Genomic DNA, 15,058 nt, shown 5'->3' on the forward strand with positions numbered 1-15,058 from the left:
GAAAGCAACCCTGTTGTTTCTTTTCTTCTACTGAAGTTAGCATGCTAACCAGCTAGCCCTGGACCGTCTCATCACTTTCCGATACCGACTCCCTGAAGAAGTAGCGTGTGTGTGGCGTATACTAACCTCTTGTCTTGTAATGCAACGGTGACTGAATCTCTTGGCAAGACTGTTAAGTAAACAGGTGTTAATGCTAACGTTGGCTATGTAGTAATAGCAAAACTTACTAATAGCTCCTTTAAATGTACGATACTTCTACAACATTACATTCAGCCAAGAGTTACTTTCACCAGCGCTGGAGGGAAAAACAAAATACAAAGAAAAAAACCCAATACTCTTCCCCCCTCCTTCACTCCCTGTTGGTACAGTCCAGATTGCGAACATCTGCTAATCTGGACAATCTGCAAACATTGGCAGCACCTGGTGGAGCACATGTTCACCAAATCCCCATTTAAACCAAAGCAAACAAGAAACCAAACAATAAATATCGCATAGTAACGTGCAAGAAATTTCACCCTCAAGAGATAAAATCATTTAAGATAAAATGACAGACAGTATAGACAGTGTACCACACTGTATAGTTAGTGATAGTGACTGGGAGTGATTTCAGACACAGCCATTTCAATGCTAAATGAAGCACAGATATTAATCAAATCATCCAAAATATGCAGGATAAATAAATATGATATGATAAATCAGCTGACTGGTGAGGGAGTTACTGAAGCGCCATCACACGCTCTTGTTGAACAGTGCCTCTGTGTTAAGCAGAAATGAAGGAAATCGAGTGTCAGGGTTAGAAAATGGCCAGAGTGGAGGATGCCCATCTGTCCCTGTTCTACCTGACATACTATACCAGCGATTCCTCATGTGTGTCTCCTCTCCCATCCCTGCACATCATTTCCTGCCCTCCACACTTCCATCACAGTGGGTGGGGGGAAATAATAAATCAAATTAAAAGTTCCCTCCTTGAGGCATTAACTTCCACAGGGGAACTAATGGAATCTGGATATGATTTATCCCACTTCCTGCTTCTAGTGTAGCTGCCGTACTGAGCTCCACAGTAGGATGGAGTTTAACACTTAAGATCTTAATAGATTTAATAGTCAGCACCGCCATCCACATCCACAGGTTTATTAGTGTGATTAATAAACTTAATGAACTTACACGTAAAAAAAAACAACAACCACTGTTACAGTAGTTGTGGTTTTCAGAGGCAGCTTTACAAGCCTCCAGTTGGATTTATGTGTTGTTTACTGCTCTCTAAGCAATTTTCCAGATATCAAAAGCTCTGTATCGAGACATAGCAATGCTCTGTGGTGATCATTTCTTCATGCATGCCTCTGATTTCCTGATACGGACATTGTAATGCTTTAAATCACTCCTATCCGTCTTTAGAGATCAGGCAGATTACTTCCAAAAGATTACATACAACCTCTTGAATCTAGGTTCAGGATTCCCCTTAGGTGGCTTCCAAGTAAAAAAAAAAGGAAAGAAAGGTTTTCTCCACACATAGTCTATGTTCTGTATTCCACATTTCTTTGTTCAAAGGCTTGATTGACTTGGACTTATTCGAATCTAAATGTCACTTTTTCATATCTGCATCATGGTGTTTTCAGGAAACCTTTTGATCTTGCCTGGAGTTTAAAAATAAGGCACAGGGTCTTTTATAATAAATACACTCAACGGATGACTTACCCAAGGTTAATGGGTTTCATTTAAATTGGGACTGACTACCGTATCTTCTTGTTTTTCACGCTTTGTCAGAAAGCTAAATAAGAAAGCTGATAAAATAGTTTATATGAGAAATGTACTCAGACCATGAGAAGATCTATTGTTCAATGCTAAATAAAATAAGATATTGTTAGATTAAGCCACTGTTGCACGAGGCAGCATTAGTTGAATCATGAAACATAGCTGCTTTTTCTTTTTTTTCTTTTCAAAATAGCTTTTCATAAGGGCTGGACTCCGTTCAAATGATTAACAAAACAAACGCGCCTGGGTAGCAGGGATCTTTTAGAAAAATTGAAACAGAGTAAGTGCTGGGAGACCAGTGCTGGGTATGTGGATGTTTGGCTCACAGAGTAGATAGGCTGATCACTTTGGCATTAGACATGATGAAACGAGCGGCTCAAGGGACTCCGATTTTGGAACGAGCGGTTGGACTCGGGGCGAATGACAGCTGCTGGGAGGAGAGTCCTGGAAGCGGATCCTGGAATAATGGACTCGCTGGAGGGTGGAGAGCTTGTAAGAATGATAGGTTTTGGGAGAGCTGCTGGCCACTGAGATGGGGGGTGGGGGGGTGGGGGCTCTCTCGCTGGTATGCAGTGGCGACAGAGATAGTGGCCAGAGAAAATGGGGGATTTGGAAGAATGACCGTGTTGGATACCATTCCAGGTTGTTGAGTATCTGATGTTTGTGATAGCTACTGCGGCAGTCGTGCAGCTGGATGTGAGGATGAGGGCCGTCATGAGAAAAGGCTGTAAGGGAGGTCTTAAGAACATCTGGTCCACGCAAGCTGATGATGTAGATTAATCCAGACTGAGGAGATGAACCTATGTCAAGATAGATAGTGAGGCCTTTTACGATTTCCTGAGCAGATGGGAGGAAGTCAAAATCAGTGAAAAACTTTAGAATCAGGAAAATGATAGGTCCGACAGGTCAGTGATAAGTCTGGCTACTGTGATGCTCTGAAATGTTTCTGCCAAGGTTGGCTTGAGACAAAACCAATGAAGCAGATGGTTAGTAGGAGTTCTCTCTACTACTGTATGCATTTATTCAAAATTCAGTACAAGTGAGCTGTCTGGTAATAAAAGATAAAGGTGTGTTTGCACCCCTTTTGATTTCAATATAGCTGGCAAGTGCATTTGTTTCTCCTTAATAGATTTTGCCTCATGCACGCCTGAGTGTAGACTTCAACCTGACTGACTTTTGACTTGCAATTTTCTGCAAACTCGAGAGAGAGACAATAGGGTTATAACCTCTCTCATGGTAGCTGTTTTGGTTCACATTTGCTTGCATAACTGCATACCAAAAAAAAATATATAAATGGGAATGAGGGTGCATGGCTGGAAGTGAGCACAAGAGCAGGGAACAAAAGGGTAAAGGCAATGCAGTGTTAGAAAAATGGATAATTATCAGCAATTATCAATTGCTAGCGGACTAGTCACACTGTCTCCAGAAGGTTATTAGTGATATCCAACTGCTGCCTTTCACCAAAGAGTACATATACATGTAAATATAACTTGTATATAAATTAGGGAGCTCATTCCTCTTTTTACTCCTGTTAACTAACATCACATCTTTTAAAAAGCCACCAAAAAGTAGATTATTTTAACACACATTTTTCATGTGTGTGTGTCTATATCCTTCTGTGCTCCTTATAGGGAAAGACTGCTATTCACAGCGCAAACACACAGCCACTCAGCAGATGCTATCAGCTAAATAAGTTATTCTAATGATGAGCACGCCAGCGAGACAAAGACAGGCTTGAAGACCGAGCAGAAAAGATGGTACATTATGCTACACCCAAGATACTCCCACCCACCCAGCTTTGCATTCTCGTTCAACATCATCGTCATCACGGAGGCAAATCCATTTTGGCCCGTCAGCTACAGCTCATTAACTTGCCATGCCAGTTCCCATCTCGTTACTGTGCCGTCTGCTGCATTTTATTGAATTTCATCCCTCATTTCCCTGAATTGTCACTGTGTCCATCTTTTTTCTTTTTTCACAATGACAACACTGTTGTACATGCATCCTACAATTGTAAATTGTTTGGGATATAAAATGTGCTTGCATCTTGAGTGGAAAAAGAACAAGTGAACCTAAAAGACTGGCAAGTTGGGTAAATCTTATCATAAACTAATATGTACCAAAGTAAAAAAATGCTCTGAGCTGAATCAGCTGATAGGAAATTTAGTTGATTTTGTGCCCCGTCATGTCAGGAACATGTTGATTTAACCTCCAGTTAAACTCTCAGATCAGCAGTGTGCCTGATTTGGCCAAGTGTGATAAGATCGACAGTGATTACTTTGACGCTGTAGATCTAATCAGTGATTGATACTGATGAGATTTAACATACCAATTGGAGAAAATCATCAAAAAAGGAAACAAAAAAAAGCCTTTTGAAACAAGCACATTCCACCCAAGAGCCATTTATCATAATTTACATGACTTAGGCAGATAGTCTAGGATGGAGACAGAGATAAAAGTCTGCTTGAGGGGGGACTGATATTTGTTTTTTATCTTCATCTGAATTCCTGTAATTTGTCTGTCACTGTGGATCAGTGCTGTGACTTCAGATCTCCGTGCAGCTCCTCCACAGGAATTTCAATCAGGTAAGCGGGGGCTCGGCTTTTTCTCTGCATCGGCTCAAAGCAACAAGGTCACTCAATAGTTGCCACTGTGTTCAATGCGGTAGATGGTAATATATATTCCATGGGTGTTCCCGGCTTTAAGGAGATCATGTCAGTGTCAATTCAGAACGGCCATGATTGTCCGATTGAGCTTTCATTAAAGGTCGGAGGTCACCTGTCCATCACCGACCCAGTGCCAATCACAGGTTGACCTCTCTGACCGAGTTGAGAAATGGAGAAGATGCAGATTTTCTGCTGTTGCTGCAAACTCCCCTGGACAAGTCAAAACACTGCGATGAACGAGTCCAGGGAAACTTAAAAGAGTACTCCGCCAATTTAGCACTGCACTCCTGTAACACTCAGAATCACTATGGACAATGAATGCAGCACAACCAGAGATAGTCTTTTTTTATTCCATGAATTCTTCTTTGTGCCTACATTACCCACAATGCAACTATAACGCTGATAGTTTGGTTGGAGAGTCAAGTGTGTTATGCTAGTATTAGCTAAAGTAGCTTTAACCGCTAGCCTGTCTGGTAAGTTCACTTCTTTCTAACTTTACACCCCCAGATATTTTTATTTTCAAACTTCAACTGGTAGCTGGAGTGACTGATAGACTTCACATGTTCACTGACTCCCTGAAAAATCTCTCTGAAAAGACACTCGCAACATAACAGTAAAACCTTAACGTGTCATCCAGTCCAATACAATTTACTAAAAGCCTTTCTTTAGTGAGGCATATTGGTAAAAATGTCAATTGGTTCTGATCTCACAGGGTCTTCATCAGGGCTCCAAATAGGAGGCGGAGAAACTATTTGTGGGGTCAACACTCATTGGCGTTTTGACCAATATGCCCAACTGAATAAAGGTTTTTTGATATAATTTCTTCCCTTGAGCTGCCAAAGAGTGCCTTGGGAACATTTTTCTGTTCTGCGACCAGCACTGTGAAACGTCTGGCATTATAGAAATCCAAACAAAAAGTAACGTGTGCAGAGTGTTTAAGGTAAAGGGAGCTAACGTCATCTATCTTAGACAATGTAAACACCTGAACTTCCCTAAAGGCTCCTTCTCGCAATCATTTTAAACACCAGCGGACAGCTAAATGGGACACTTTGCAACAATCATGGCATTGTTTGAAGTGTGAGGATGGATGGATGCTTTGAGCATCAGCGCGCTAAAATAACCTTCCCTCCTATATTGGCATTTTCAGCTATCTCTCAACACATCGAGTCAAGATTCTTTTGCAAAGTTCAGAGGTGAGCGCCGTCTGTCTCAGAGTGGCAAGAACTCAATGGATACACAGCCTCATTAGGCTGAGAGCCAGGGTCTCTCTGGAAGCACATGGCTCAACTGCCATCAAATTATATACATCAGCAGATTGTTCGGATTCACGGAAGTAGCGGCCCCCACACACTACCTGCATTATGAACAGATGTGCCAGGAGCCGGAGCCCCTGAGCCAGTGGTGCATGACGAATGGCTGAATTTCACCAAAGGTCAAGGGTCAAGCTGTATCCCTTACCCGACCCTGGCATTAGACACAGATGCATGATGTCAGCTCCCATGAGTTAGAACTGGAAGGTGACTGCAAACCCTTTGAGACACCTAAGACTTCTCTACGGAGCCACAATCCTGGCAACCACTCACCATGAACCTTCAGTTCCCAGATACCTACCTTGAATTATTCGGCCCCAGAGGAGCTGCTTGCTTTCTTCCATTCACCTTCACCCGCTACTCACCCCTTTCCAACTGGCCCGCTGACACCCACCAAACCCAGTCACCTGTGGAAGGAAGCATATAGTAGAAGAAAGGGTTCGAATTATGTCTCAGCTTGTAGGTCATGGTTTCAGTACGACCTGGCCTTGTAACTCGTGGTGCACAGCAGCTCCTTTTTATTATTTAGTGAACACTAAACAGACCCACCACTCTGTGAATGCACAGCTCAAAAAAGGCACCGCTGCACTCTTGCCCTTCCACTAAAACCTTTTTTGGAAACATCAAAAAGTGCCCACTTTCACTCACAAATCCATCAACTGCTAATATCTTGTTTTGCAGCTTTAAGGATGGGTGGAAGACAGTTTTGTATGCAGCAGATGTTGAATTTAACAATGTGTTATCTGTATCATTACTGCATAAAAGCTGATCTCATACAGCTGTTTTTACACTGGAAGCACAATGAGGCTTCACTCTAAACACAATATGTTGCCAGATACACTATCCTTCCAAAGATTGTGGCTTGTTTTCCACAGTATAATAATATTTTAGTTTTGCTTTTCCTCTTTATTAATCTCAGAAATTATTTTCAACAACAAATTCCATTTCTAGATAACAAGAACGTGAAATTTACCAGCTGGGAAAAATAGATCACTTTTTATGGGTTCACATGATTATTAATGTCATATACTCAATAACTACTGAATAAATAGATAGACTCAGCATACATGTCTATGTATTACGGAGAGCTACGTGCACACAATGTATAAATTCATGTGAAACAAAGGCCCATTTATCAGATTAGAGTGCCTGGATGGCAGAAACAGGGAGGGTATATTGGCCCTGTGTCACCCATCACTTATAAATTGGGGCTTGTGTAAACTTCCTTGCTGTTTTATATGCTTCCTGAGGTCGGGGGTCAACTGACGAGCATGACTAATCATAAGATAAATCAACGTCTGAAAGCGTTCTGTCATCGGCGGAGTAGAATTCAATTAGCTTTAATTCATTTTAAAGAGCCACGATTGGCCCTGCTGTTACTCATCTTGATGGATGATGTTTTTAACAGTGAGCAGTTACATATACACCCTGCAGACACTGCATTAGCTGAAAGTGCTGAAACGTAACATTTGCTTAAAGTGAGATCGCAAATTGAAAATGCGCTGTGCTTTGTTCATTTAATTTCTTCTTGGGTTGACCTGTTTGATATCTGTTCCTTGGTTTAAAGTGTGTAAAGTGTACAGTATATGTGGGCGAGTGTTTGGTAACACATTTGCCAAAAAAAAAAAGATGTTTGATCTTGTTCCGGTGCCTCCATGTGGCCAAAAATCAATTAACTTGTGGATGCACTACATCGCTCTTGGTACTGCAATGTCACTTGGTTGGTAGGTCCACCACATCCGGAGTGAAACATCTCAATAACTATTGGATGGATGAAATTTTGTACAGACATTTGTGCTCCCTAGAGGATGAATCCTCATGACTCTGGTGATCCTCTGACTTTTCCTCCAGTGACACCATGAGGTTGAAATTTGTCTTTAAATCAGGGAAATGTCTCAATGACTATTGGATGAATTTCAGGACACACATTCACGTCACTCTCACAATGAACTGCAATAACTTTGGTGATCCCCTGACTTTTCATCCAGTGCCAGTTTCTGTTTGTCCAATACTTTGGTTAATGACCAAATATCTGCGAAACAACAAGTCTACTGAGTGCAAATTAGCAGTTTTTAGTATGCTAACATGCTAATCTAAGATGGTGAACATGATAAACACTACATCTGCTAAACACCAGTATGTTAACATTGTCACTGTTAGCATTTTAGCATGCATATGTTAGCATTTGGCTCAAAGCTCCGCTGTGCCTAAGAATAAAGGTGCTAGCATGGCTGTAGACTCTGAGTGTTGTTGAAATCTGTTATCTGTTACTGACTGAGAAGTTGTGTTTTCAGCTTGTTAAAGAAAAAAACAAAACAATCCATGCAGCTTTTTATTTTCTGTCTCACCTGCCTTTCTTACCTTTCGGGAGCTGGAGTGATGTCAGGAAGGCAACATAAACTATAGGATGTGCCGTCTGAGCTGAATGAAGTCATGCAGGTGGCTGACAGTCTTTATTAACGTGGCTGCTTGCTTCAGTGCGTGTTATTTATTTGTGCCTTCATTTCAGTCTGCAGGCCTCTAAAGGCCAGTCCAATCAAACCCTGAGTGACACAATGACGGAGGCTCAGACGGTTTAATCAATATGCTCAGGATTAGTAGTAAGACAGTGTCATCTGAGTAACTGCTGCCTTTAATTATCGTCACTGCTTGGCTTGCTGGAACTGGGCAGTGCTTTTAAATAACCTCAAAAACTGAAACATTGCCAAGCCTGTTCCCTTTTTTCAGTCATATACTATCAGTTTAGATAAGAAAGAAGAATCTCAGTTCTGATGTAAGGTAATTTATAGTGCTTTCAAAAAGTCACACACTATCTTCTGGGAAATTGATAGATCCAGCAGCAGGATCTACTGTTTCTTTTTGAGTGGTAACTATTTTTTCCATTACAGCCAGGAGTTCGCTTGTTTCCTCTGCCAGAGTGGTACTGCAGCAAGAAGGTAATGCACCATTTTTAGCCACTGAGCGTAACTCCAATTTTCCACTTTTCTTATTAGTTCTGATTCGAATCCCTCGCATTGCTGAGTGTAATACCTGTAATACCTTATAAACTTAAAACTGGAATTGCATGGAGAGAACATTATATTGTAGAAGGAGGATAAAGCTATGACTTCATTCTCATTTGGGGAGGAGGGGGTCTGCTGCTGTATCGAAGGTCAGCCTGTGCTTCGTCATAAGGAAGAGGCTCATTACGCCAAACAATCAGGCCATCACAAGGATTATAAACACATGTGAACAAGAGGCAAAATTAAAGGTTCAGATCATTTATCTTTTAGGAACAAACAAACGCATACCCAGACAAACGTATGTCCACAAAATGCTCCATCATCCATCAACCCCTCAATTTTCAAATTCAGCATCAATCGTTGCATGACGATGGAAGACAAACCATTAAAGTACGGAAACATCAGCTCACTCTGACCAGCTCGTCCTCTCTCTCTTTATCACTTTGAGTTGTTTGTCGTTTCGTCTGCCTCGCAACAATTCAATTACAGTGAGGTCTGTGACCTGTCATTCCCCATTTTCTTGATTACCTCTGCAGGGTGACCCCCTACAGACTTCTAAACATTCAAGCGGGGGGATGACTTCAGGTCCGGATCAATAATCAAACCCAGTACACGTCTGCAGACCAAAAGAACTGCTCCACCCAACCCCCAGAGAGTGTCCCAGGCTTTAAGTAAAAGAGGAGGAGGGCAGCGACGAGGGGCCATATAGAGCCGAGATGTTTAATTAGTTCCACCCTGTGAGCGCCATGGGACCGTCTCCATCCCAAGTAGATGAATAGTGCTAATTAGCTTGAGTGAAGGATCAGGAATAGTTGCAGGTAATTCCCATTCATGGCTTTGATTGATTAGGCCAGCATGAACCTGTGTTCTTGGGGGGGCGCAGACATCTTTGTCTCAATACTAGATTGGGTTGGACATCTGTCTGCCACAAGTGGGTCTGTCCTTACAGCAGGAGAGCGGTCACTTTGGTGTATGTCCACATTCAGGAGAACACATCACATAGATAGATAGATAGATATTTGCTTACCTTTGTCCCAAAAGTAAACCAGACATCCACACTGTCAAATGTTAACTTGCTGAAATTGATTATGGTATATTTTATAGAGGTTGATCAATTAAAAGGTACCTTTGATCGGTTCCTGCTTGCACAATTATTTTACATACCATAGCAGCTGTATTGGCGTATCAGAATTGATTGCACATTTTTGCATAGCTCTCAAAACATTGCTCTTGGCCATACAGAGCCAGCCATGAGCAATATTGAAGCTCACTGTAAAAGAATGTAAATGAAGTACATACTCTTTGAGGTCAATGCTAAAAGCCAACCATCAAATTTATGTTGATTATTCAGTCGGCTAATATAAGCAGTATGGTTTTGTTGTTTTTGTGTTTGATTATATGTAAAGCATTCTTGGCCAATGAAACGCAGATGAGAAGCATCTACCGGTATTTCGTGCGTTCTGGACTCAGCAGGATCTTTAAAACCTACTATGTGACTCTGGTCAGCCCTGGCACGTCAACCAGACAAGGATTTCCTCGGTAAAGTTGGAGGGCTTTTGTGGGAGACGATAACGCTGGAGGAATTTTATCACGTGCTTGTGTTTTTTTGTTTATTTTTTAACAAAGGAGTGCCCGCAAGCAAAGCAAATCATCCCTCAGCTCATTAAACATCAAATATGGATCTCTTCTAGGAGAATGATCCCACCCGTTCACTCGCTGTGACACTGATGTTAAAAGTTCAGTAGATTTGAGTTTGGAACAGAGTCTGCTGTGTGGTGAGCGTAGTTTTACTGTCCAACTTCCAAAGTGAAAGCATCTGCAGAGCCGCTTTGTGACTACACACATCTGTTTCTGCAAATCAGACTGTTGTAAACTGCAACTGGAGGGCAATGAATCTCTGTCGTCTTTGTTTTCTTATCATTTATATCTCATAAACATATATTTCTTTTTCTATAGAGGTAAACAAAACGACAAAAGAGAGTCTGGATGATGCAGGTAGTGGAAGTAAAGAATAACTGTATCTTAGCAGTTGAATTCCAAGGTGAGGACAGAGATGTTTGCCAGCACATTTTATTACATCTCAAGAGTGTGTACAGATGATATACAAATCAGACTGTGTGGAGAAATGAGAGTGTAAGCAAAGTGTGAGTTAACGGTTACGACTCCCAGGGGCCCCCTGCACTTCTTCACAGTCAGTTTGACACCAAACACATCAAGGGGCAGGCAGGCGGTGTCTGCTGATATGGCCAGAGCTGGAGTCCTTACACAAACACACACACAGGCAAACACGCTGCATTTCAAGATTTGCTCTTTGAGAAACAAACACTGCTATTCCCCATTGTGACGCTTTGTTTCCTGAGTGTGCCGATGCTGAAGCACAGTGTCCATTATGAGCAAACTAAGATGGCTACAGTTAAAACAAACCTGGCAGACCGATGGTCCTCAGAGTCACTTAATGATTAATTCTTGTCTAAACAGGGAAATGTGCCAGAGAACCGAGGTGTGTTGAGTTGAATTCATTTACAGGCAAGTGTGTGACTCTCAGCCACCTGCTGTTGCTATATCACTTACCATTGATGATGGAGATCATCGGAAGCGAGGCCGAGTATCAACAAACATTCGTTTTCTAAAGAGGAAATCAAATGTTTCACTGTGTTTACATGGCGGATTATACCCACGAGTCCAGCTCTCAAGCCTTGGCTGTTTACTCATTACTCAAACAGGCAGGGTCTGGTTCCACGGAGTCCCGCCAGGGTCTATCTTTGGCCCACACTTAGATCTGAAATCACTGCAAGGATAAGTTTGCAAATTTGCAGAGCTATATTAGGAGGAATTCTGGCTATGGATTTTCTGCAGCCCACAATTCTGAATATTAGAGAGCTATGAAACTTTATATGATGGTTTATATCAAAAGCATGCCTGTTAATGTGGCCAACGGGGCTAACACACAAGGATTCTGTTACAAGGAATAAGGAATAAAATGGCTTAGTGGTTATATGATGCAGTGTTGAGGATCATCATCAGTCTTTCAGTTACAGGGTGGTTGGGGTCAAAGAAACTTTGAACTACAGTGATTTAAAATCTTACTCTCGTCCCCATCTGCCATTACATTTCATTAGCAAGCCTTGTATTTGAGCCTGACAGGAGGATATTTGACTGAATCTGCAGCTAGACAACACACACACACACACACACACACACACACACACACACACACACACACACAACACATCTGAAGCACATCACAGTTAGAATATGAACTGTCGTCATTTTTCTGTCGTTAACTTGCCTGTTAATCCTATATGTCCTCAATAAATAACAAGTCAAAGAACTATGTGGGGAACATGAGATGGAAAATGCCATTTGTCACGGCCAACATTTCTTATAACAGTGACGAGTTAAAATGTGAATTTACTGCTGTCCTGGCTCTCTGCCAAGTGGGTACAATGCTGTTTGCAAAACAGTTGCGAGTATGGCTTTACTCGGCTTCTGTACATTTATACATACACGTATATTTTCAAAAACACCAAAACAGTAAATTGCGGGACATGAAAACAAAATAATGAGCTAAAAGGGGCCAAAAGGCTACGAAGAGCTGAGGCAACTGCAGAATTTAATGTAAACTCTCTGTGGGTTTTTTCACTATGAATTACCACTTTCATATTACACACGTGTCATTTAACCCATTGTCAATGAAAATAAATGAAAATACTGATAAGTGCAGTTTTAAAATCATCCTCATGTTGACTGATTGAATGATCATGTGCTCTAAATGAACAAAGATCTTCAGAGTCTTTGAGATAAGACACTGACATAATCTCACCGAGGACATCGTCCACACACAGCAGCGTTATCAATCACTCATACACGGTCATTATCAGGCTCTCATGGACCGCCAGAGGCCGCTCCACCTGTGGCTGAGCGGCACCAAGCCAAATCAAATTACAGACCCCAGGAGCTGCGCCGGAACACAGCATACCACAACTCCCATGTGAATCCTGCACCTCCTCATGACAATGTCCGATAAGCATTAGGGAGGGTACGAGGGTACGAGGGCATTATCCTGCGTCCCACGGCCTGCCAACTTTCTCCCATCGGCTTATCAAAAACTCCGTTATTCCCAACAAATTCATGTGGTGGGAAAGCTTGAAAAGGATCTCAGACCTGGAATTATTGTGAGAATTGATTTGAATGAGATAAATAAACAAGATATTGACAAAAAACATTGACAATTGGAATCCTGATTCCAGATGTAGCAGGACAAAAACAGTCCACACAAGACTGTTTTCTTCTTTTTCATACTTGCTTTTGGGATTCGTCCCGACCCAGTCTCCCAGCTGTTGTGATATTTTGGTGAAATACTGTGTTGATTCCTGGAGGCCGGAGAGAGCGGGAGGCTGTTTTGAGCAAGCTGCACTGTGTAATTGGCTCTCTGACACAGCGAGATATTCCACTCCCTCACAACCCATCCCACCTCTGTCCATCCATCCATCCCCACTGCTGGCAGCATCTCTCTGCTAGGCTCAGCTACTATTATACACGCCACATTAGCCACATTAGAATAACAGGGCTGCAAGAATGACCATAACTTGTTTCTAGAGTTGTGGTTTCAACTGATGAACTGCTATAATGCAAAATCCATAACCTTAAGATAATATTATTTAAATCCCGATTCTACTGTTAGCAATGCAAGAAAACTGCAAAATCACCCACTCAAGACACTGGTATGACACTGACTGACGGGTAACATGCTGACCTCACCCTGTTTGCGGCTGCAGCCTCATAAATCACCTCCCAAACTGCAGATCTTACATCTGGAGTTCTTGAGTCACAGCCTTCATTCTGTGTTTCATTCTTACTTGTAATGACAGTGATTTGCCCTAATAAAAAAAAGGCCTTGTTTCCGTATAAAAGCTACATTTTTCCGCACGAACATTTCGTGTCAGAGGATCTTCAAAGGAAGAGAGTCTGCCATGTATGGGCTGTTGCTGATTTTCGCCAGAGGAATGTTTTTAATGGTGTGGCTGCTGTGTTTGATGCCCGAGATTGAGATCCTGAATATTTTCTCATAATATCTGCGGGGAAGGCGCCAAGTTATACTGCAAATCATCTGACGGAAACACAGAGGAAAAATCCATTATGGCAGGTTGCCGTGCAGCCCATTATAAACCACATGGTTAAGGTATTGAGTTGTTTAATTTGCTGCAGAGACAGCGTGTATATAGGTGACACATTGTGATGTCTCATCCGTCTCTTTCTGACAGTGGAGAGGGATTTGAAGCCTGAAAAGATGTCTGACAGCTGTGGGGGGAAAAAAAGCATATGCAGCTGATAAGCTCCAGTTAAAACAACTGGGTGTTCAGCGAGAGGTCATCATGAAATATTTCCACCAGGAGAGACACATTCCAGCGTTGACGGGATTCAGCTTCAATTAAACCACCTCAAAAACAAACACAGCCCAGAAATGAGAAGGAAAAAAAGGAATCAAATGCCACGTTGTTGCTCTTCTTCGTGTCAGCATAACAAATATATTGTAATGAGTTCAAGAGCTCTTAATGAAGTTTTACAGCACCCACATATGCACAACGTGGACTCAGATTATTATGATTACATGCTGTACTGTTACTTTAAGTCCCTTTGGAGACATTATTCTTCACATTATCTGCACAAACCCATAACAAACCATGACTCATAACATGACTGAGGAGCCAACAGAGAGTCGGGTTTGGAAATGCTGCCACCTAGTGAGCATGTTGAGCTGATAATCTATGATATTTACAAGTTTAAAACAAGTTGAGACTGGTGCAAAGATAAATTACTAATATATTGTTTCATAAAAACACAGATAGTAGAAACAGCTCAGGTAGATTACAGGACACAGGCAGGTTTAATATTCTCCCTGTAGAGGAAAGACTTTGTTATGTTACTAAGATAAGAATGAAAATGAAGTCCATTTTATGTTTTATTGTTTGTTATAAAATAATTCAGGTGCTTTCATTTTCTAAAAGCCCATATGGCTGGATGTATAACAACAGCTGCCACAATTTATATATATTATTGGCTTCCTGTATTTACACTGGCAAATGACTTATTATGAAATACCTCTACTGTTTGATATTAATGAAAATACATTTAATACATGCATGCATTTTTCATGATCAGTTTGCCTTGTGGGATAAACTGATCATTTTCATTGAAAGTCAGTATCAATTGTCACTTAATTGACCTCTTCATCTATTTGTTAGGACAGGTTAAATTGCACCACATGATATTATTTCCTAATCTGGAGATGATGCAGTTGTTACAGTTAATTAATTACTGTAAAAAG

Source organism: Seriola lalandi, unplaced genomic scaffold (assembly GCF_002814215.2).
Source record: "Seriola lalandi dorsalis isolate HSWRI2012SDOR001 ecotype SW California unplaced genomic scaffold, Sedor1 jcf7180002054504, whole genome shotgun sequence".
NCBI classification, from domain to species: domain Eukaryota; kingdom Metazoa; phylum Chordata; class Actinopteri; order Carangiformes; family Carangidae; genus Seriola; species Seriola lalandi.